We start from the raw sequence: 25,433 nt of genomic DNA on the forward strand, positions 1-25,433 counted from the left end.
AACTTCTGAAAGTATACAGACAAAAGGGTCAAGTATATTATTTTCCCTTACATCAGTCAGACGGATGATCTAAATGGTTTTTCAAAGTTGGAAATTTCCTACTTTCTTTGAATATGTTTTATGGTTTGTCTCATTTTGGACAATGAAAACCTTTTTACCCTCTGTTCCATTTTTTTTTCTTCCGTGGACAGAAAATGGGGAGAGTGGGTATAGAAAGGCGGCGAAAAATGTCACCTGAGTGCTTTTCCTCAGCTCTAATTCATCTCTGCTGGTAGGAGCTCATCTCTGCTTTGCTTTTCCTCCCAAACTGCACTCCAGTGACTCAGACTGAACCAGCCTGCAGCTCCTCAAAACGAAACCAACCCCCCCCAAAAAATGGAAAAACTCATTTTAAACACATCCATGATTAATCATTTACTCCTAATCTCCGCATTCCTCTTGGTTTAAATAATCACCATTTAACAAAGCTTGTGATTGATATATGAGCCGGCTACAATTAAAAAGTGTAGTCACTGTAGGACAATGGTGAATAACGCTCGGTGGTATTAAAACCTGCTTCCCTGCATTGTGTGATTGATGAGTTTTATCAAGCAACAACCAAAAACAGTTGCAATTGTCAAATTTGTATGATTGATGAAAAGGAAGTCTATTTTACCTTCGATAAGATCTGAGCTTATGTTAACTTTCTTGATGTCAACGTGTCCGCCATGTAATAGCAGAAATAATGATGTGCAAAAACGAAATAAATTCCACGTGGACCTAGATAAAGTACAGCTTTTTTTTAATTAGGTGTCATTTGGTTATGGTGAATCTTTTTTTTTTTGCCCCAGTAAGTATATAATTTAAATGTCTACTAACCATATAATTAAAGATCATGCTTAAGCTGGAAGAGTTAATCCAACTAAAGGCGCGGTGAATGAGAAAAATGAATTTTAAGTGACGGAGTCAAGTTCTTGTCTTTAGCCTGAAGACTGTCCCATCGACCCGCGACTCATGCAGCCGCTGACACTGTATGATTTATATGACACATTTATACTGAGGTGAGCATAATGTCATTATCATATCGTTTAACGTTTTGGTTTCTCCCAGAGGAATCTGCGTCTCCACCTAACCAGGGCCAAAGATTAATGATAAACATGACAAGGACAAATTAGAATATGCAGAAGCGGGCATATGTCCCAAACCCCAAATATCCCCGAGCTAAATAAATGCACTCCCTTTCTGATCTGTTCCCTGTTCTCCTATTTTAGGGAAATATCTTTTGAGAGATTCATTAGCTACTGCATTATGTGTTGCCATGTTAGACAATGCCAATAGCTGTCAAATGCAATAGCATTAAACACACAGCTGGACCGTAAAACGCGTTCAATCCCTACCCATCGATATTTTGACAAAAAACAACAACCTTTAAACCATGAAACTGATCATAGATTTTTGAAAGCTGAATATTTTGTGGTAGTCTTAGGCCCCGTCCACACGAAGTCAAAACGAACACGAAACGCTAATATTTTCCAGAACGTTTGTCGTAAAGACGGAGACGTAAAATTAATGTGATCGACCACACGAATGCATGAAAACGCTGCAAAATGTATGGCAGGCCTGTAAGTGGCGCTGTGGTGCCAAAGCAAAAATAGGCGAAAACAGGCAACGAAATGTTGGGCATGCGCACTAATATTTATACATGGTTGCCCTGCGGGTCCATTTTGGTGGTTCAGTCAAATTCAGGTGCTGAACTATGTGGTCGATATTGCTCTGTTCTTCCTGGAGATATTCCAGAAGAAGAAGATTCTGTTGTAAGCCCGACAGCAGGGTGAGTAGCATTGGCAGCAACTATTCAACACAGTACGGCGCCATTGTTGTTGTGATACTGTGTCGCGCATGCGTGTTTAGAGGCGACGCTATGACGCATGCGTGTAAGAAAAAAAATGCGGTTAGAGCTTAAAGATGGAAACGCGAAAACTAAATCTTCCCACTCTGAAGGCTTAATAAAAAAAAGATCGTTTACAGACCCCGAAACGCCGGCTTCGTATGGATGAGAGGCTGGTTTGGTGAAAAATTTGTGCGTTTAGGCCAGGGTTTGACTTCGTGTGGACGGGGCCTAAGTTTGTGCTCTTTGAAGATTGGCTTTTTGAGATATATTCGTGGTCTACGTTAATAAGATCCTGCTGATACTGAATGCAATCTATAAACTACAGACAGAGATAGGAAGTAACGAAGTACAAATACTTCTAACTGTACTCAAGTAGATTTTTCTGATATTTTTACTTTACTACTTATTTTTATGGCGTCTTTTTACTTCTACTCCTTACATTTTTACACAAATATCTGTACTTTCTACTCCTTACATTTAAAAAAATTGTCTCGTTACTTTAGTTTTGAATCATTTCAATGGAGTTACCGTTATTATTTTTCACGTCATCAATACCAAATTCAATCTAATTGGATGGGAATCTACGTTGCATTTGACGCACCACTACAAGATGAATCGACAGATTCGGCGGTATTCATTGGCGGCAAATCATTGCAGCTTGGTGGCGGTGGCGTTCGCATAGTAGCATGGACGACGAGATGATTGAAAATGAACACAACGGAGATCTAGTCCTATTGGCAGACATCCATTTAAAATGTAGGCAACGGCATGAAAAAAGTGGTTTCTACTTTTACTTTTATACTTTAAGTAAATATACAAGCCTGTACTTTGTTACTTTTACTTGAATGAAGAAGTTTAATCAGTACTTCCACTTTTACCAGAGTATTTTTTAACACAAGTAGGCTACCTGTACTTTTACTCAAGTACAGAAAGTGAGTACTTTTGCCATCTCTGACTACAGAACTGTCTTTAGAAATGGCCTTGAAGGACCACAGATTCCAGGCTGCCACTAGCAGCTTACTGCTAGTGGCAGCCTGGAATCAGAACATGAGCTTTAGCAATTTAAAAATCAAAAAAACATTTTAAAAATCTCTTATCAAAAACAGATTTAAAGCAGCACTAAGGCCTCGTTCACACTGCAGCCTGAAGTGACCCAAATCCAATTTGTGTCGGATCTTTTCATGGCAGTCTGAACAACAATGATCCCATCTTTTTTCCAATGGGACCCAGGCCACTTGGCTCTTAGCCTCGTGAGACCTTTCTGATCTTGCGAGCTTTCAAGGTTTCACTCGCTAATCAGTCTGGAGACTCTCCGTTAAAGAAAATTTGGAGCCGTTCACCAAACGAACGTCCAATCAGCGTTGGCTTTGAGGCGGGTTGAGGTGTGACGCAACGAGAAGCGCGACAGTTCAGTCTAAAGAACATGGCGGCTTCAGCCGATGAAACTAGCGTTAGCCTGGCTATCGAGCAAGTTTTACAGAGTATTTCTTCACTGAAAGAAGAGCAAAACACTGCTCTGGAGGCTTTGCTGAGCTAACAAGCCTTTACCTGCAGCAGCAAGAGTAGCCTGGCTTGTGGTTGTGTTTTCGTCGTCGCTCTGTTAGTACGTCATATGCTTCGTTGATCTGATTGGTTTATTTGGCCCGTCTATCACCAACATGGGCCAATCAGCTAACCAGTATTTTTCACCCCTTCCCAAAATTACTTCATCGGAAGGTTTCCAGATGGATATGTGGAGCAAATCCATCTGGCGGAGTCAGGTTACTTGGCTCTGTGGTCCTGAAGCCGAAACGAATCTGATCTTTTCAAATGCAACCCAGCCGTTCAGACACAGGTTGCATTCATCCAAACTGGAAGCCAGTATTACCCCTCAAAGGTCACTATTCTGCGTCTTGCTACGCAGATGCTGGAAGAAAAACAACAACATGGCGGACGGTGATGAGCAGTATTTTTTTAACCATCTTGAAAAGATAAAGATAGATTTTTTAAGGGAAATATCTCCTAACCTGACTCCGCCAGATGGATTTGCTCCGCATATCCATCTGGAAACCTTTCGCCGAAGTAATTTTGGGAAGAGGCGAAAATACTGGTTAGCTGATTGGCCTAAGCGACGACGAAAACACAACCACAAGCCAGGCTACTCTTGCCGAAACCAGCCGGGAGAAGAGCAAAAACATCTTTTCCTCTGAGAAAAGCCTCCAGAGCAGTGTTTTGCTCTTCTTTCAGTGAAGAAATACTCTGTAATTCAGATAAAACTTGCTCGATAGCCACGCTAACGCTAGTTTCATTGGCTGAAGCCGCCATGTTCTTTAAACTGAACTGTCGCGCTTCTCGTTGCGTCACACCTCAACCCGCCTCAAAGCCAACGCTGATTGGACGTTCGTTTGGTGAACGGCTCCAAATTTTCTTTAAGAAAATTAGAGTCTCCAGACTGATCTGCGAGTGAAACCTTGAAAGCTCACGAGATCAGGATGGTCTCATAAGGCTAAATATCTCCAGCACTTCCAGAGAAAGAGAGATGGAGAAAAGTTTCCAGTACGTGACTCAGTTTTTGTTACCTGAGTAATAGTTGATTATTAACCTTTTTAGTAAAATAACTAGCTATCTGCTGGGTACAACTACTTAGCTAATCGTCCTTAAGGTGTTGAAGCAGGCTATTTGCCTTATATAGACTTGTTGCATGGCTGTACACTGCCTCAGGAACGAAGCTTAAAGGTCAGTTTTGAATCTCAGTAACACCATGGTCTCCTAGGCTGCATGAGGGGGTTTGGCAAAAGAGAGAACATCACGTATAAACATTCCTTGAGGGTCGCAGTGACTTTGACGCAAATCTGCGCACGTGCATTCCAGTAAGATGTCGGCAATATTCCGTTGTGCATGTGCGTACACATAGTGCAAAGATGAGACTATAAATGCTCTGTGGATTGGTATGTGAGTCGAGAACTTGCAAGAGAGAAAAGCCAGATGTGTTCTGTTGAAGTGTTCAGCGCTGTGTTACGTGTACTGAGGACAGCATGTGAATTTGATCTTTGAAATAAACGCTTCTTCTCCCGTCCTGAGGCAATCAGATGATCGACTGAAGGTGTCCTGATTTTTGACCATTGAAAACCACCACATTTGGTGCATTGGCCTGGCTGAGAAAAGAACCCGGGAACAACTTTAGAATCACTGAAGAAAAACTTTATCAGGAGAGGTGAGTCACTTAAGCTGTTTGGAAGCTGGACACACATTCAAACTGTATCAGACGATTATCTGTTTGCCACTGGATGTTTGCTGCAGCATAAATTGGCATCTTGAGATAAATAGTAGCTGTCGAGAACTGGCTCGGATTTTTGTTTTTGGATGATTAATAGTAATCTGCTGAAGCGAGATTGCACCATAACTTTATAGAAATTGGTGGAAACTGGCGGTCACGGATTATAAGTGATGTATCATTATGAATGATGCAACTAATATGTATATCTCATTCTAGTGAGGAATTCTATTTCCTAGGACATGTCGCCGAGTTGCAGTTCGACTGAGCCTGAAAGGCTGTTGTTGTTGAAAAATAGGCCTGAGTCCAGAGGGACTGTATTGAGATCTCGTATGTTGCTGTTGTTTATCTCCGGAGAAAGAAGCAACAGAGAGCAGTTTAGCTCTGTGTTGATGATGTTAGACCAAAAGTTGTTAAAAAGAGTTAAAAGTGCATGCAAATTAGTTTATATTGGCTGCTTGGGTCTATGAAGTTAAAGAATTATGTGCACAAATAATTAATTGCCATGGCATTTAATGGTATGAATGTCTAAAGAGCTCCGTGTGATTCTGTATTAACGTGTGACTCTGTGTGATTCTGTCTGACCGGTGCTGTTTGAAATGTGTGTGTTTGAAATCTAAGTGTACACTAAAAACATCTGTTTAAATTCAAACCTCCTTCCAGAATCTGTAATCAGATCTGCTTAATCACTGTAATTTAATCAGACTGAAAACAGTGTAAAGTAAGATCTAGTCCCTACAAAATGTAGAGATGTTTAATAACCTCTCCTAAGTGTCCCAGAGGACATAAGAGGTCAAAACAAAAGGAGGTAATAAAAGTCATTAAATAAGGAAACAAAACATAAAAAGTGCAAATAATTATATAAATAAGTCTAAAAACATAAAAGACTAAACAAAAGAAAGAAAGTGATCACTTTATATCTGCAAAAGACGTCTGCTTTCACTTTAATTGTAACTGCGTCACATTTTCTAATAGCAGAGCTGCATGAAAAATAGGTGTCCAGTTGTTTGTTCTAACAGAAAAGGCTTAACTGTGCCCAATGTTTAAACATACTTGGTCGAAAAGTTGTTAATTATTACAGAACAATTTGTTACGTAAACAGTGGATATAAGAGAAGTTTCAAAATTTGTAAGACAACATCTAAAAGCTTCAAAACAAGTTTTTCTTAGCAAAAGCCCCCTCCCTTCTTTTCTTCTCTCCTTGTCCTATGAGCCTGTCTGTGTGTGCGCTGACACACACACACGCTGGAAGCTTAAAAATGCCACGACGTTCTGTATCTGTTAAATAGGACTATATATTATTATAAACAAAACTATGTTAGAAGCCGGCATGTGTCTGTCTGTCTTTATGTTCTTTGTCTGTCTGTCTGTTCTATGTTGTTTGTTCAATGTCAACATGTCTGTCTGGGGTATAAAATATTAGTTCTATTATGTTTCAGTATAAACAGATCAATAGGAGAATTAAAAAGCAGATAATTAGATTACAGTTATGTTTAAACATAGATTAATATGGCAATAAACATAAAATCCCATGAAGAACTGGATTCTCTCTATGCATCCACGTCCGGACATATGATAAGAAAGGTATGCAGGAAACCTGTTGCTCAAAAAGTCGAATTTCTGCACGTTCTATTTGGATGCGTTTTGAGTAATTCAGTAATGAGTGGGACCAAAGTCATCGGAAAATACTACAAGACAAACAATGACAAAACTTTCGAAAAAGAAAATACAAATAATGTGCACAAGAAATAGGATCTGGTCTAGACATTTTCTATTATAAAGTGTTTTGTTTTAGTTATATTTTGTTATATGTTGTTTTGCAAATGCTATCGATGTTGCTGTGATTTCTGGAGGTGAACCTTGAGAGGAGCTGAAATTATTGATTTAAAGTGTTGATCCTCTTTTTCAAATGTTTATAAAAAGTGAAAAACTATGGTCGATTTTATAAGAAATATATTGAGTAATACATTTACATCTTACTATGTCTTGAAATTAACATGTTAAAGGTAGAAAATCGATTTGTACTAAAAGTTCTGTAAACCCCCCCTCCCACCTCCCGCCCAACAGTAAGGTCCAAAAATGGTTCTGAATTCTGTCCCGAGGCAAACGGAAACTCAACACACACACATTTTCTACTCACAGACATTATGCCTGACACACACACAGCTGCTTGTTTTCACTGAGAGGCAGAAGGAGAAGCACAGTTAGCAGAGTGCACACAGGGGCGATCAAAATAGAATTAGGGCCCGAGGGTTTAGAAGCATTTTTAACTGAAAACAATGTACTGATTGTTACACTAGAATGATATTGTTGACGGCATGTAAAGGGACTGATTTTTAAGCTTATATTTGATTATGATAAACCCCACATGATTAGACAAATCCTTCCTTTGCACATAGATGACAGAATTAGATTACTCCTGAGTTATGTTGATCTTACTGTAACAAAGTGAATAAGTGAAACACTAATTATTAAGAATACTTAAAGGTGAATTTTCAAAAAGAGCAAGTTACATTTATGCTAAGGATTTCTTAATGTAATTAACTTTTCATGAAACTTGAAACAGAACAAATACAACTCAACAATTATTAGGGGTAAGAGATAAATAAAATGAAGTCCTTTTAACACATTGAAGTAAAAGCTGGAAAGTTGTTTTGCTATTTGAAAACTATGATTTATAAATTGTTCTTTCATAAAACAATTAACAAGGCAAATTATTTACATGGAGAATTTAATTAAACCTAAAACAGTATTGTGGTTGTCTTAAACATAAAATGGCATAAAAAACATGCATTATTGTTTACAGAGTAATTAAGGATGGTGTGTAGACACGGGAGTTGGATGAGTTTGGCTGAAAGGTTAGGATACGGTGCCCTGAGCCCAGGGGGGCTCGGAGTTGCACTAGAGTCGTCCAGACTTGTGACCAGCTGATTACTAAATGCCGAGGTGAGCCTGGTGAACTGAAGCCGTGCAGCCGAGACCGAATGAGGCGGAGACTGGAGGAATCACGGTCATCTAGCCGAAGCGGCTCGAGCAAAGAACACTGGCAGAACTAGAAAGTGCTGCAGCTAACATGAAAAGCTTGGAGGGAAGTGCTGGCCTTGTGGTTGGGGCATAGAGCTTGGAATCCTGAGGTTGCGAGTTCGAAACCCTTGTCCACAGACTGCCACTCTGGGTCTCTGAGCAAGACCCTTAACCCTGATTGCTCTCTGGTGCCCAACGATGGCAGCCACTGCTGAGATCAATAAAACTTCAATTAATTATTAAGCTCGGCCAAAATAGGAGATGTTTCTGTTGCTGGTTGCTGGACGTGAAGAAAACACTGCAAAAAGCCAAACACATCAGATACTCAAATTAACACAGCTTTATGGTCAGAGTAAGTGAATTATGGTTTATTTATGTACAACAGCAGAGATCAGCAAAATATTTACATTTACATGGTGTCTAAAATAACATCTATTCTGTCTTACAAAACAACCTATAGGTTTAACTGTACTTCTAATTCTAAAGCATCTATTGCAAACTAAATACAATCAAAATTTGTAATCAACGCCTTAGAGCAGTTGTGATTATCTTAACATAAACTTGCATTCCAAACCTTTGAATGTCATGATTTTCTTTATAGCAAAGCTATTTTGTAACATCATAATGCATTACGTTCTGGTTCAGATACTTCCTAAAACAAACGCTTAACAAAATATGGTCAGCATTAATATAGAGTGATGTGAAGTTTGCTAAGCACATTATGAGACTTAGAACCAGCATGAGGAAGAATATCTCATATCACACTTAGAGACATTTTAGGACTTAGAGAAAACATGCTGATCAGTTCATGCAATTAGAATTAAGTAACACTGAGATTTAGATAAGTTAATAACATTAGAGTAAGATTTTGTCCTTTCTTTTCTTTTCCTTTTTCTGTTCATCTTAGAACAACTTGTTTCCAGCTTTGGGGGACAGAACTCACACTGACATTCTGTGTAAACCTGCTGATGTTTACTTTACAAAGACTGAATTAGTATTGGGAAAACTAAAAGCAGTAATTAATAAGCTTCAAAATGTTCAGAATATGTTACTAATTGCCACTATGTAAATCATTACAACGGTTACATCCTGAATCCTATGGGATGCTGTTTGAACCTTATTTTACTTTTAGTTTGTTTTTGGAACAGTTAAGTTGAAAAACCACCAGCTATGATTTGTAAAGATTCAGCCAACAGTGAATCTACAGATGTTATTTCAAATATTACAAATCAGTGTTCTTCATTATGACTATATTCTCTGTTAAGGTTGATAAACATGATGTATTAATTGATCAAAGGTTTGAATGGAAAAGATCAAACATTTCCAGACCAGTTTTATTTTAAGTACAAAGGCTCAGCCTCCTTAATGTAGGACACAATGTGGACCAGGTTTTAATCGCACATTCTGCATTAACAACGTACTAATTATTCTGCTTTAAGTTTCTCTTCACAGACGCTGCTAAACCTGAAACCTTTTCTGAAGGAAGACTCACGGTTTGTGCCAAATGTCATAGTAAGGTAGGAAAACGATTAATGGATATTACATAGAGCTCAGCTGCTGATACTTTAGATTTGCTCCCAAATTCAGTGATTTAAAACAAACAGTCTATAGTATTAAGAACTAAATCAGAAGATGGAGACACGTGAAAATTAGGTGCCTATGTGAGAATAGGTCATGATTCAAATTAATTAAATAAGAACATTTAACAAGAACCTCCTAGTGATTATCTAGGCACAAAGTACAATGTAAGATTAACATGTGTACCTGAAAGCTATATGGAATATAAATATTAGAGAATGCAAAAGAAGCTGCTAAAAAGTAAATAAATCAGGAAAACTAAAATTAAGACTGTCTACAACATAAAATAAAATTTAATCAGCAGGAGCCTATGCAGTATTTAAAGACAATGAATTTCCATAAAATAAAGATTCTATGAATCCTTAGATAATGCACTAGATGTACCTCTGAAAAACTTTAAGTAAAACTAAGAAATCAACATTCAGACTAGCTTCACAATAATAAACCAGGATGTTTATTTAAGTTAGACTTTTTCTCTCCCCCAGCATCAGGACTAGGTGTTTACTCAGTAAGATACAGAAATAGAGAATAATGTTTGAAATGTTTTTGTACAAAATGTTACTTGGATTTTGAATAAAACTCTTACATCCTAAAGGTAAAAAGCAACATGTATTTACTTCAATATATGAGGAAGCTATCCTTTTGAGGAAACTAACAAATAATGCTTGAAACAGAACAAAGAAGCAGATCTGGTTCAAGAAGTGAAGAACCGATTATATTAATAGATGTAAGAGGTTAGTTATGCTTTAGATTACATTAGATGATTCTACGTGAAGCGTAGAATGAAAACTGTTTACGTCACTAAAGATTAATATAGAAACAAATCAGAATCCTAAATGCAGATGACAAAAGACTTAAAACAGATTATAGGCTAAAACAGACTACAGTTCTAGCTCAAAGCCGAATAAAGTATGTTAATACTTACTCAAATATCTTTGTGTTTCGAAAGACATTTTTTCTGTCCGTCTCTCCCTCTTGGTTCTTTCATAGAGACAGGAAACAGTCACTTCGCATTCCAGTCTGATTAAGCAACTTCTGTGCACTGCCGCACACGCTTGGCAGAGAACTACAGGAGTGATTAAGGTTAAAGTGGACACACTAACTTGTTTATGAATATCCAAGACGAAACGTACAATCTTAAAAGGGTTACATTCCTGGTTATCTGTACCGAGCCAACTAATATTTAACAGAATAAACATTATAAATAAGTAAAAGTAAAAATGTATCTCTGCAGGGTTTGCAAGATCAAGGATTAGTTTAATTTAGAAATCAGACTTTACACAAATAAGTTGAAAAGTTAATCATAATTTCTGTCTCCAATACGTAACGCAGATTGTCACACATGTTCTTAATACATTTCTAACAGTAAAACACTGAATAAAAACAGGCTTTACAACTGGAAAAGCACCTTAAGATTTGAATTCAGGAATATTATGTAAATGTGAGATTATGTGATCCAAGTGTATAAACTGTCCAATAAATCCTAGATCTAGATGTCTTTACAAATGTTGTTATAAAGCACAGAAAGCCAGAATGCAGATTGTATTTAAAATAATGTAGGATGGCACTCAACTTGCTTCCAGAGGAAAAAGGATTTTTGCTTTTATTCTCATTATTACTATGCTGCTAAAATCTTTAGTACTTCTTACTACTCTTGTGCATGAAAACCCTGGTTAACAAAATTGGAACAGAAGGCTAAGATAATAAGGAACAATATTTTCAGTGTTTAAAATTTTTTAGAGCAAGGATCACCAAATTGCCCCCAGATGATGCCTCCACCCTGTGACAAAATGGCTGAGCCTCGGTACGCTATGGAGCCTGAAAAGAACACCTGAGAGCTGAGAGCGGTTTGACTATATTATTTCTTGTCTTTTCTTTCATAATCTAATTCCCATGTAAGAGGAACCTGTTTAAGGGTCGCATTGTAAATTCAAACTGTTATTTACTCATGTTTTTGTTTTCTTTCCTTGTGTCATTAACATATAATTGGGGATTGATGCACTTCGAGGAAAAGGACCCAGGAACTCTGTGATGAGAAGGACCTTACAGAGGAATAGAAAAGGTGATGAATTTTGACTGTATTTATCTCACACTTAGCTGTGTTAACAAGTATTTAAATTACAAGATTCCTGAAATTATTGTGGAACATTTTTAAGCTGTAACACCGATTGCACAGTAGGATTGGACTGCCATTTTCTTTGAGTAAAGTTTTCTCCTGTTTTTGTTATCTTAGGAAGGTAAGATGATTGTAATTTATTTCATGTTTCTTTAAACAGGTAAGATGATTCCTACAAAAGATAGACTATTTTATTTGTTGTTTTGGCCTGAGGTCCAATCTGAAGTCCTACAATCGTGTTACATGATTTATTTCATTATTATCAGAAAGGTTAATTCTCTGAGATTTAAATTTTACAGTTTATTGGAGGATATTTGGAAATATTAATAATTGCAGATAAGAGAGAAGATACACCAAGAGACAATGGGACTTTACTGCAACAATCAAAAGTTCTCTTATTTTAATTTGAACATTAATTACAGAAAATGGACTCATGAAAAAAAGGATGTGTTACATCTCTAGATTTCGTTTCAAGATACTGGTCAGTTTTTCTTTCCTCGCAGGATAACATCTGATAGTGAGATTTAAGGACACTGGGACAAGGACTGCCCTCACTCTGGATCCACATAAGCCATGGACACATGAACGATATGCGAGGCCCAGGGGACCAGGACAACCAAGGAGCAGACTGACTGAACTCAAATATTAAGGGAGGTACATCAAAGAGTAATGAAAGGACAAGAGGACCAGCGAACTCTAGCTGCACGTCGAAAGAATGCAACAACAGGGAGCGACCAGCAGATGGATGACCGAGAGGACCAGATGTGATGAAAGCATCACAGGGGGGAATGGGATCCTTCTCCAATTGAATTAGATAAGTCAAACACTATGTACTACAATAGGATTGGAATAATATTTTCTATGATTAGTTGATATTTGCTGATAAGAACACTAATTGTGGTTTTTCTGTCTTACTCATTTTGAGGGGATGGATTGTAAAGACCGGTGACCCCAGGCAGACTGCAAACCTTCGACTTCCGCCTGCAAAATACTAAAGGCGGGAACCTGTGATCCTGTGTTCATGCCTTTAAAAGCCAAGGACAGAGCCCTGAAGTGAAAGAACTATATTTTTGATTTTTTCAACAGGAAAGAAGACCACACAAGCATCGATTATTATTGTATTCTGTAAATATAAACCTGATGATTGTAACATACCATTGCTTTGCATTATAACCTGTATTACTGTTTTATTATTTCACATTGTAAACCATACATGGGCCGCTGTTTAGAGGACTGGGGACTCAGACTACTGACTGACTGACCAACTTAATTTTTCTTTTTCTTTCATTTACCTAGCTTATATACTACGACACACTATGACTAAGTTTGAGTTATTTGAAATGTTTTGAATAGTTATCCTTCACATATTAAGTAATATCAAGATTGGGTTGAATGGTTCAAACAGTGTTGGTTTCACAGATCATCGTGAGTAGCATGGTCAGGATGCGATTTGTGCTACGGCCGACGCCGGAGGAAGGATGGATGTTTGGGGGAAGCATGGGTCGATGGGATAGTTTCCTCTTAAATGAGTATGAAATGAAAGAGTAAGATGCCCACAGGACGAAAAAGGGGTTTTCGATCCCATACTAATCGAATCATGGCCATGTGGAAAATGATGATCTTTCTTTGAAGGTTCAGTAACATTCACTTTGTTTTATTATTCACTTTAGGTTTGTTTTAACAATGTTATTCATTTGATTTTCGTATTATGTGATGTTTCCCGACTCACACCCATTCCACACAGTGTCGGTCTCACTAAGATTTGGTTGTCTCACTAAGATTTCGTTTTTTCACTTGAACTTCACACACGCGTAAGTGCACTTAGTTGCGTAGTATTCACATCACCATGCAACACCACAAAGTACTTCATCTACAATGAAGCACAGGGGGGAATGTTGAAGCAGGCTATTTGCCTTATATAGACTTGTTGCATGGCTGTACACTGCCTCAGGAACGAAGCTTAAAGGTCAGTTTTGAATCTCAGTAACACCATGGTCTCCTAGGCTGCATGAACATCACGTATAAACATTCCTTGAGGGTCGCAGTGACTTTGACGCAAATCTGCGCACGTGCATTCCAGTAAGATGTCGGCAATATTCCGTTGTGCATGTGCGTACACATAGTGCAAAGATGAGACTATAAATGCTCTGTGGATTGGTATGTGAGTCGAGAACTTGCAAGAGAGAAAAGCCAGATATGTTCTGTTGAAGTGTTCAGCGCTGTGTTACGTGTACTGAGGACAGCATGTGAATTTGATCTTTGAAATAAACGCTTCTTCTCCCGTCCTGAGGCAATCAGATGATCGACTGAAGGTGTCCTGATTTTTGACCATTGAAAACCACCACAAAGGTAGGAGGGGAATCAGGTCATTATTGATGCCAACCGGCCGGGGACTGCTGTTCATCTTAACCCTTTATAGTAGGGTGACCAAACGTCCGTATTTCATGTCCTGTCCCGGGCGTCCCGGGTTTTTTTTAGAAAGTGAGGAAATGTCCTGATTTTTTTAAATGACCTTAATTGGACCATTAAATTTACAGGCAGTAGAGCACTGCGCACGACGCTGCGTGTGACGTAATCCTGAGCCGCGTCAGTGCGGGCAACCCTGTTCTTAATCAGAGGCTCTGTTCGAAAACCTGGGCTGCATCCTCCAAGGACGCGGTCTACCTGGACTGGATCCTTCGAAGTCCTTTAAAATAAGGAGACCGGAAGAGTTTTGGCTGTGACTCCATCCTGGAGAGAAATATCAGCTGTGCTGCTGCCATCAACACCTTTGTTTATAGATGTTGGAGATCGGCCTGTTTTCCAGTGTGGTCCTGTTTCTCTGACTGTGACTAACTGGATGTGCTCTCTTCATCCTCTGACATGGGAGCTGGCTCGGAGCTCGTCTGCCTGGCTGTGTGTTTCCTGGACGGGGCCGCCTGTGGAGCTGGTTGACAGTTGCCTTTTGTATCTATGCTTCTTTTTCTATATCTGCTTCTGTCTCCTTGAACCCCAGTGGGCCTCGGCAGATGGCCGCTCACACTGAGCCTGGTTCTGCTGGAGGTTTCTTCCTGTTCAAAGGGAGTTTTTCCTCTCCACTGTCGCTACAAGCATGCTTAGTGTGAGGGATTGTATTTGAGTCAACGAGTCGATGCAATCAGCTGGTTTTCCTTAGATAGAAAACTTTGTATCAATTTGACTGGATGATCTGGTTGAACTGAAAGTGCCTTGAGATGACGTGTGTTGTGAATTTGGCGCTATAGAAATAAATTGAATTGAAATGAAGTCAGGCTGACTGACAGGTGTTGTGAATGAAACGGTGTCCTGCTTAAAGAGCTCCTGTGTGTCTCTGAATGTGAGCATTGATGACTGAAAGACATCTTCTGCCTCCATTTATCTGTTTACTACAGTGTGTTGAATTCATGTTAATGTGGATTTAAAGACATTTCAATTAGTGGAGAAAAAATTCCAGGAGGGAATATTAAAAAAAAAGTCTAATTAACCAAATTTTTCACCACCCCCATGCAGTACCTCCATGGACACCCTGTTAAAGACCTTCGGTCAACATGTTAGTTGAACTGATGGATCAAGTTTGTTCAATGAGTTAATTCCCTCCTTTAAAGTCATAATTTTAATCAGCTGCATGTCTCTTTACATTCCTTAGTGGGTTTTTTTTAAATAAAACAGCATCCATTTATTTTGCATAATATTAATGTAAAATGCTCTTCTTGTCGGTGGATTTTTCAGTTAACCTCATTGTTTCTGATATAGAACATAAATCCTAATAACCAACAGGATGGATCACTGAGCCATTACCCCCCCTGAGTGAATGTCACATCCGATGGTGAGGGCTCTCCTCCAACCCCTCCTGAGGCCATGGAGATGGATGGGCTGCCGCTCAGTGGTGTGCAGCCTCATCGCTGCCCCGCTACAGAAGTCAGTACTGATTAAAATATCCACACAGGGTCCTTATTTTCTATTACCGACTCACTGAGGCAGCCCAGACCCTCTCAATTAAAGAGCTTGGGCCCAGATGAATGGTGATGAGGGGGTGAATGGTGGCTGACAGAATTACAAACGCTCACAGTCACAATTTATCCTGCTCACAATTAGGAGCAATTTGTTTCATGCCAACTCATGCTTAAGGTTTCAGAAGGTCTTATTTGATATCAACAGGACTGGCTGGAGCTGTCACAACCCACTAAGTGCTTCTTTCTGTTTTTATTATGCACAGCTGACTTCACTTTACTGTAACATGAGATCATTTGCTCAGTCCTGATCCTTAATTAGAGGGGTTGGAGGACGCCATGCATGTGGGGATCACTGCAGGACTTGGCCTCCAGGACACAGATTTAATCGTCCTGCTCTGCTGTGAGATCCGCAAAAGTAATTACTATAAGAATTTTAAAGATCCTAATGTAAGCTTTTCCAACAAGCGCTTTAACTGCAGCTTAGAAAAGTGAGAAATGATGGTGAGTTTTCAGCCTGGATGTCTTAGGCTCGGGCACAATGCGCTACAGCTTTTCAGCCACTGAGCCACATTCTCCGGCAGGAGCGGCTAAAACTTCTGTGGCGATAGTCCCCATTGTGCTTTGAAAAAGGGCTTTTGAAATGCATTAGCACTACACACTTTCTGAAGAAAGAGCGAGCACGGATTTGAAACACAGCGACGGTGCGAAGAATGAGGAAAGAAATAAGAAATAAATAAAACCGGGGAATGCAATCGGTTTTCAAATAATAAAAAAAAAATCCCTTTCAGATCTCTCTTTCATTGTTCGCTGACGACTTGATGCTGCAAAACTTCGATCTCTCTATATATTTATTTTATTTTTTCCTCCCCTTTTCTTTTCTTTTTTTTTTCTTCTGCCGTGGCAAATTTGTTTTCAGGCTCCATAAAACAGCCTTTTCTTATTTCAAGCAGCAGTGTATGCAGTGGAAAATCTGTCACATAATATATCCTTAAAAGCACATTACTGTGTCCCATACGCCGTTAAGAGTTAAGAACACAGTTAATATTTACAGTTGGAGAAAAAAAAAGAAGAAATGGGAGAAAAGGAACGGATTTTGCTGGGGAATAAAACACCCCCACCCACGTATACACACTCACTCTGAGTGCAGCACTTGAACAATTGCTCTTCACAATCCTATCCTTAATGCCTAAGACCAACATAAAAGAGGGGAGTTTAAGAATATAGGGATAAGCCCTTTCAGCTTTTCTAAGTCTTAAGGCTGGTTTATGCTCCATGAATACTGAGCATCGGCAGCCAGTGCTGTTGCCACTCTAAATAGATATTACAATGATTTGGGAACAATGAGTTCCACTGATTCCCTCAGACACAAAAATACATATATGTGTATATATAGTGAATAGGAGGCAAAACATTAGCGCTCCATGACAATACAAGCATTTTTTGATGTAGAACGGTGGAGTAAGATTAATGTCTGAGCGAGAGAAAAGGCAAGATACCACTTTGGTTTGTTTGCTTGGGAAAGCTGCAGTGCGAAGATGCTTTGAGAGCCTAAATCCCCCCCGGAGTACAATGCAGGGCTGCTGATACAACCAGCAGACACGGGGTCACCTCCCCTCAGGGAGACAATGGAGGCACAACAAACCCAAGTGAGGAAGCACCAGGGACCGCAGCGGCACAAAGGCGTCACGAAGAAAGGGGAAGAAGTACGGAGGGGGGGGGGGGGGGGGGGGGTGCAATTTGCCTTCGTTTTCCATCGCGATTATTATTGCTAATAAGCGTCAAGGGCTGCTGAATGTCAGCATTGACCGTTCTCTGGAAGGCCCATCCAGGCAAAAACAACAGAATATAAGAAGCTAAAAGATGCATTGGATGATTTAGCAGAAGGACCGTCGTCTCGCAGCACAAGAGAAGTAAGCAGTTTTTTTTTTGCCACTTAAGCTTTCCAACCGGCCTCAGGGCTCCAGAACAACTCCGACCCTTGTGTCTCCGTTCCCAATCCAAGATTAGCCTGTCTTCTTGTCTTAATCCAGCAGAAACGCTGCATCCTGACTCCAACACCTCTCCACAATTACTGCACTCCATAATCCCCTGCCTGCCTCCATTTTCCCTACTGCTTTAAGAGGGGTAAAGATCAGGGGTGAGCACTCATCCCCCGGCCCTCCCCTGCCTCTCACCATGGCAGTTAAGTGTCTGTGGAAATCATAGAATGAGTAAGCCTTGTGACAGCTTATTAATACTCCTCTCTTCTCTGAGGGTTTACCACTGGTCAGTCCTTAAGTACACTGTACTGGATTAAAAGGATTTGCTTGTACCTCAGGTTGGCGCCTGCAAAGAGGTACTCCAGCATAGTTCTGCTGTTCTGTTTGCGCTAGGATGTGGCTTTAAGGGTCTTGGGTTGCATTGTGAGCCAGGCTGATGGTTGGAGAGATATGTTCCGGAACAAGAGGCTGAGGTCTTGGTCACCAGAGTTAAAGAGCTCCTTTATCCGCTTTCAGCCTGAAGCAGGTCAAACACTTTCACGTTCAACTTTTGAGAGTTTCTGCTCATTCCGAAGGATGACCATCACAGATCCTCTCATAACAGGGCTGGTGTTTCCTGCAGCGCGCTCGGCTGGAGCAACAATAACTGCTTACAGAGATGAGCTTAAATGAATCATCCCGCTGGCTTAGCGTAGCTTGGCTGCCTCTGTGCTCTGGATGCCTTTAAAGCGTTTGTTTGCCCGCGGGCCTTCTGATTCTTTCTCCCCGCTCTCTTTGCATTCCCGCCCTGGATAGATTATGCGTTTATATATATTTATTTCAAACCCTAAATGGACTCGAATCGATCAATACCTCATTGTGCGTGTGACGAAAGCGTCGCAGGAGAGAGGGGCGGGGAGCCCAATGTGACAGATGTTACAATTCAGATTTTCTTTTCACTCTTTTGCAAGTAAACACAATGGCATATCGAAAGGCATTTCAAAAGCTGTTCAAATTGATTTAAGTTAGCTCCTTGTCATAAAGCTGCGTTCACAAGTATCACAGAGATGACTGGGAAAAGAAAGCAGCCTCCTCCAAGAAGTCTAAGCCATTGTAGGCTTCTACCCAAACCTTAGATTTAAAAAGAGACCAGGCCTGGACAGATTTGCTCTGAAGCTGTTTTCAGAAGACTTTTCTTTTTTTTTTTGGAAGCTGGAGATAGTTATCATGGAGAATAAATAACTTATTTTCAGAGAAGGGAGAAGACATGAAAGAATACGGAGGCAAAAATGGCCCACTGGTAACAAAATCAAGGAAAATAGAAGGGCATCAGAATCCTCTGAGCCTCCATATCAAATGTCCCTCCCTGATGTGGAAACCACAAAAAAAGGCAGCACTTGTGCATAATATACCGATTGACATGACATATCAGTGCATCAGAGGGAGTAAAAAGATGGGGGGGGGGCGGCTTTTATGTTCCCGAAAAGACGATATGATTAAGACTTTTCTTGCTGGAAGGAAGCAAGTCCCCATTTTCTCCCTCCCAGCATCAAAGGTGAGATCTTAGTTCTCCACGTTTCTACTCTGTCCTCATATCTTCAGAAATTATTACTGCAGCATAACTGAATTAATCGATGGAAGTACAATTGAGCTGGAACCTCAGTTGCCCCGGCTACAGGGACAAAGCAGGGGGTTCTCATCCAGGCTCATCTGCTCCATTTATAGGAGCTTTTTTCTTCTTTTTTTTTTGGTCATCTTCCATACCTCTTTCCAACAGGAAGATGACCACAAGTGTGCAGCAAGCTGTGATGGATGGGTGAGGAGGAGCAGAAGAAGAGTGAGTTTCTTTTTTGGGGGGGGGATATGGGTTCCTCTGTGAGGCGGCGGAGCCTCCTAAAGAACAAAAACATGCAATTAGAGCTGCGGCACACTGTGAAGTGGTCATTACTAGAGCTAATGAGCGCTGCTATCTGTCCACACATTAAAGTGCTTGCTAACGAGGGCTTGTTCATCATCAGGCGAACACAAGGCATCACATAATCCTATCTTCTGTCCTCTCATCCCCATGGCAGGGAGAGAGGCTCATCCGGGCAGCCGCCGAACAAAAGGATCCAAACAAGCATTTGGCTCTGAACTCTTTCAAACTTGAGTTAAACTGTTTCGTCTCGGTCCTTCACCCTTAATTTTAGTATTATTATACTATAATATTATGTTTTTGCTTTTTAAATATCTTTTAAAAGTGCTGCATTGTTTTTTTTAACAGATCAACAATCATGAGGATGGAAAGGACTTGACCCTGGTTTGAAATCAGAGCTCCTCCACTAGAGGGCACTGCAGCCAAGCCTTTTCTTCTACACTGCCTGCTGTGTGGCGCATTAAACTGTATTAAAATAAGAAAAGTGATAAAAAAAAGGGGGGCTCAGAGATTCTTAAAGACTTGTTATCAGCTTGATTCATTCCTGATTACAAAATATTTAAAATCCTCCCACAGGGTGAACAACTTCTAACTGATTGTACTGGAAAGAGAGAGAAAAGCAAAATGAGGCCTTAAACCGTTTGTGACCTTCTATCTACCTGAGGAGCGATTGAAGGAATAAAACAGGAGGATGTTCCATCATTCTGTCTGTCCGTAGACCTTTATCAGAGGAAAAATTAGGATCTTTGGAATCCAGCAGCTTAAGAAGAAAAGCTTCATGGCTTAAAACAAGAAGTAAAGAAAAGCATGAGGTGGAAGGACAAAATAAAAGCATAAAGGAAGAGAATAAAGAGCTGAGTTTGGATTTATTTATCCTTCAGTGCGTTTGTCTCCCTTCTCGTCTCCATGGGGCCATGTTCTGGCAGTTACGAACGGATGAACAAGTTTTCTCCTTCTGTCATTTTTAAATCTCAAATGCTCCACTGTGACTCATCTCACGCTCTGTAATTATGCTGGGAAGAAAACAGACTTTAATTCTCTTTAATTGTGGAAGACTTTCAAAAGAAAAGGAAAAATTACAGCGCTGGCTGACATATAATGAAACCTTGGGCTGTAAGATCAACAGCCATAACCGTTGCTTTAGGTGGGACCCTTCTGGTCCCAGGGTCTTGCTCAGGGACCCAGAGTGGCAGTCTGTGGGAGAACCTCAGGATTCCCAGCTCTATGGCCCAACCACTAGGCCGCCACCCCACCACCTGTAAAAAAAGAAAAAGAAAATGGAAAAAAAATTTTAAATGAGTGATTAGGTAAAGTATTTTAATCAGATTTATATATATTTTTAAATCTCCATATAGAAATAGTATTTGATAGTCCATTTTCAAATGTCAGTATTTACTGTTATAATGGATTAACAAATGGGATTTATAATTCTCTTTAATAATTCAATGTAAAATTTTCCATTGCTTTTCAAATTGCCTGATTTAAACGTTAAGTTTGAAATGGTGGGTTTTCTTTTTCAGTGGCACTCAGGGTCCTCCATACAATACAAACTCACTCTTTAAAGACGAATTGACCAAAAAAATATTCCAACTAACGTCCATACAGACCAATAGAAATCTGTCTTCTCTCCTGACTCATACAGTAAGGTTAGCCAGCCAATCAGAGTGCGATTTATCGTTGGGCAATACTAGGCAGTTGCCAAGGGTCCCAAATTCCTGGGGGCCCCATAAAACTGTGTTTACATGTAGAATTAATAACTATTCGTTATTTGTGCACATTAATTATGTTTTTGATCAAAATCCTTTGGCTAAAATGCCATCAGAACGCTTATAATAAGTGTGTCTCAGCCCCCCCCTCCAGTGTCCACCATATTGGATCAGTCCATTTGCTGCACATGTTCAGAAAGGTCCAAACAGACAGCAGCAAACCATTTGAAAACAAACCATGCAAAGAGCAGTGTTGCCAACTTAGCGCTTTAGTCGCTATATTTAGCCACTTTTCAGACCCCTCTAGCACTTTGATTTCTAAAAAGCTCCTAGTGCCAAATCTAGAGACTTTTTTCTGGTACTGGAGACTTTGGAGACAACATCTAAAAGCAGCGAACTCTGCTCTCCAGAGCGAGTATTGGTAACCCCGCCTCCTGCTCTCCTCTATCTTGTCTGCTGTCATGATTCATGCAGCTATTATTTCATCCAAATGAAAAATGGAGAACAGATAAGCAGATCATGGCTTGTCTACAGTGAAAAGAAGGACTGGGTTATTTACTTTGGCCTTTTTGGAAACACAGGAAGGAGCAATCAGCTAAGTGAGCTTAGTGCTTGGAAAAAATCTTTCATTCCTTTAGAGACAGCATGAAAAGTCAGCTGAGTACAAAACATAGAGAGGAAAACAAGAAGAAAAGGGACAAGAAGAGAGGGACACAACCTAGAACAGATAATGGATGTCTATTCTATTAACATTTCTACATCTGGAGAATGGGGCTGTTTTATGTTTTGTCTTCTCAATTCAGAGGGCCCCCTGCCTGTTTTTGCCTAGGGCCCCAAATTTCCTAAATCTGCCCCTGGCTAGCCCCCACAAGTTTAATCTGTACAATAAAATATAAAAATTAGATATGTTAAAACATGAAGTCAGAAAAAAATGAAATATCAAAAAGATTTTTAAAATGAAAAAAATTTAATTTGTCTTAATCTCGCAACATTTTCTCCATAGATGCGTTATTTCTAAATTGGATTTTCTTCAAATTTTAACAAATATTGAAACAAAATTCCATCCATATGAACTTGCCTCTAATATAAATACTGCAGAACTCAAAAGCATTTAAAATATAATATATCTTGTGATTGCTTACATTCAAAATGATCTTATGAAATGCAGACAACTTTTCTTTTCCTTTCCAATGAGAATATTGGAGTTAATAAAATAATTGTCAAACAGGTCTGTGCTGGACCCTTTAAAGAGATTGCATTACTTGCCCCCATTCATGATTTAGCATTTAGTAGTTTGCCCCTCAGGCATCAATAAACTACTGTCATGGATCTAAGTGATGTCAAATCAGTCAACATTCCCACCACAAAGCAACTAAAGCATTTCTATTGTTCATCACTCTGCCCTCTTATTACATCCAGGTACCAGAATAGGAGGCCTCATGTTAGATTATCTCAGCTTAAAATAGTGTTTTCTGTGAACCTGATTACCATCTTCCTCCAAACCCGCTTCAATCTCAGTCTATTATATCTTCATTCCCACTGTTCAGGTATCAACTGTACCTTAACTGTGCGTCCGCAGAATGAATTCATCTATGCATAGACAGATAAAGGCACAAACAGATGCACGGGCTGATGTGGATTCAGAGGCATCAGAGGGCTTAGCTGCCAGCAGTAGCCCCCCCACCCCTGAGGGACCACTGCTGTGCATGTGCGAACATGTGGACCTCGCTCTGCCACCTGGGAGCGCAGAAAGGGGAAAACAATCAAGATCAACTGGTCAGATAATCTCTGTTTGGGACACCACATGCATTCGGGCTGAGCGCGAGACTCCATGGGAGATGGTTTTTTTTTTTTCTTTTTTAGATCTGCAGATGTTTCTTCAGTGTCTAAATGAAGCAACCGGCAATAGTCACAGAGGAAGGGAGAAGTAAGAATGTTGGCGCAACGGAAGTGGATGATTTTTGGAGCAAGTTTGCTAGATGGGAGTTTTAATAAATTTAATGGGACGAAATCTGCGTGCAGAACCAATTTCAAAGCGCTCATTTCGAGGGTCGGCCTCATCTCAGCTGTGCTCGGCAGCAATTGCCCTGAAGGCGCACAAATGATGTTTAAACCACAATTAACCTGCAGGGTCTACCATGTACACAGACGCCCTTCAATCTCACTTCCATATCGCCAACAAGTTAGAAGTTAAGAGATTGTCTTGGCCTCACTCTCATCAAGCATCAATAATTGATTGAGGCCTCTGGGACACATTGCTGGTGATCAGGATGTGGACACCTGGAGTGGGAGGAGAGGGCACCCACTGGTGCTCTGCTTGACCCAACCAATCCTTTATTATTTATTACAGCAGAAAGGATCCCGCTGGGCGGGTTAAGGAGGTCAGTTCACATTTAGTGCTTTCTAAACCGAAGTCCCAACAGTTTAGATTGAGCATTTCGCGCTACGCTGCCTCTCCTCACACTGCGCTGATATAATATTAATATCAATCCTTTTTGTACCACTCTCTTCATTGAGATTAGCACTTTTTTTTTTAGCTTTCTTGCAACCATTTGGGTCTTAAACAGACATATGATCCCATTTCTCACATGATGAAAGCCAAGAAGATTTTTACCAAGAAAGGGAATCTCATATTTGGAACCTCTATATATCTATATAATCATCATATGCCATCGGCCAACACAAACTGTTCACAAAGTGTGAAATAAAAGATGGTGTTTGTATTAAGCTCCTAATAGCAAATAATTTGTAGAACCACCTTTCGGTTTTTTATCTGCCATGACCTTTGATCATACTTGCCAAGTAAGTTAAGCTTACTTTACTTTAAACATATGTTTAAAGTCTTGCAAAAATGTCTGAACTAGAATTACTACTGGACTTTTATTAGGCCACTTTAACAGGTGCATATTATTTGATGCAAACCTTTGCTTTGCATCTCTGGCATTTGATAAATTCATGTTTTTTCTCCTGCAAAGTCAAAAACTCCCCAAAAGTCATAAGTCTGTCTCGTCATGGAACCCTATTCTCTTATGGAGGGAATAGGGTTCCATTAAGCAAATAACTATAAATTAGGTTTTATAAATTGACATTTGAACAAGATGCAATCAAGATGTAAAGCTTTGAAAAAGGTTTTAATTAAATTAAAATTACTTTGAGAGTAACTTGGCTAATTTCTCTGTTTTGTTTTTGGAGTTTTTCAAATTTGTTTTGTTATTTAAGCTTTTAATTTTGTATTTTCTTTTTAAACTTGCTTTATTTCAGAAGAATGTCATTTATTAAATTTTTTTGAAGATTGTACGTTTTTTATTGCAATTGTTTTAATTTGTATTTCTTAATTTTTTTAGATATTATATATTGTTTTCATTTTCACTTGTATTTTTCAGATCGAGTTCAAGAAGTTGCATTATTTTCAAACTGTTCTTGATAAAAACGTTTTTTCAGAATCAGAAATACTTTAAAGCTACAGTGTGTAATAATTACAGGGATATACAGTCAGAAATGTAATATATTATACATAACTATGTTATTTATCATCACCTATGAGCTCAGCCTCTTAACCTTAATATTTGCGTTGCCTTAGAATTCGTTATTTATAATTACATAGGAGCGGGTCTCGCAGCCATGGAGGCAGACATCTTTGCGCTACGGCAGCGCAGAGCCAACAAACTAGCGATTGCGAGATCGCCCATTACGCTCGAAAGTAACTACGGCAAGTTGAGAGAGATGAACTGAGACGGTACTGTACAGTAGATGGCAGTATATACTATCTGTAAAATTATCTATGTAAACAAACCTCATCACTTGAGAAGGTAGGTGATGCGGACGTCGTGGAAGACATTTTGTCCCGTAACGCTCGCCGTACTGTTGGGGGGGAGAAGCAGTGGGGGGGAGATGTTCATGTTGCTGCGGTCTGCAGTCTGGACGTTAGATGTCGCTGAAAATTACACACTGTAGCTTTAATAATCCCAGAGGGAAATTACTTTAAAAACAGCACAAAAAAGCACAGAAACTCTCCGAAAAATACCTCATTATAGAGGATAATACTTCACACAGTCACTGTGAAA

At 39.6% G+C, this 25,433-nt stretch overlaps 1 long non-coding RNA gene across 1 annotated transcript; it reads right to left on the reverse strand.

The window, feature by feature from the left end:
• Window positions 1-7,361: 7,361 nt before the first annotated feature.
• LOC119776966 lies at window positions 7,362-10,745 on the reverse strand. Its single transcript, XR_005279854.1, has 2 exons — window positions 10,650-10,745; window positions 7,362-8,444 (listed from the first exon to the last, which is right to left on the reverse strand). It is a non-coding gene; the product is annotated as an uncharacterized LOC119776966 (long non-coding RNA).
• Window positions 10,746-25,433: the final 14,688 nt, after the last annotated feature.

This window comes from Cyprinodon tularosa, unplaced genomic scaffold, assembly GCF_016077235.1.
Source record: "Cyprinodon tularosa strain WSP-4 unplaced genomic scaffold, ASM1607723v1 ctg971, whole genome shotgun sequence".
NCBI classification, from domain to species: Eukaryota; Metazoa; Chordata; class Actinopteri; order Cyprinodontiformes; family Cyprinodontidae; genus Cyprinodon; species Cyprinodon tularosa.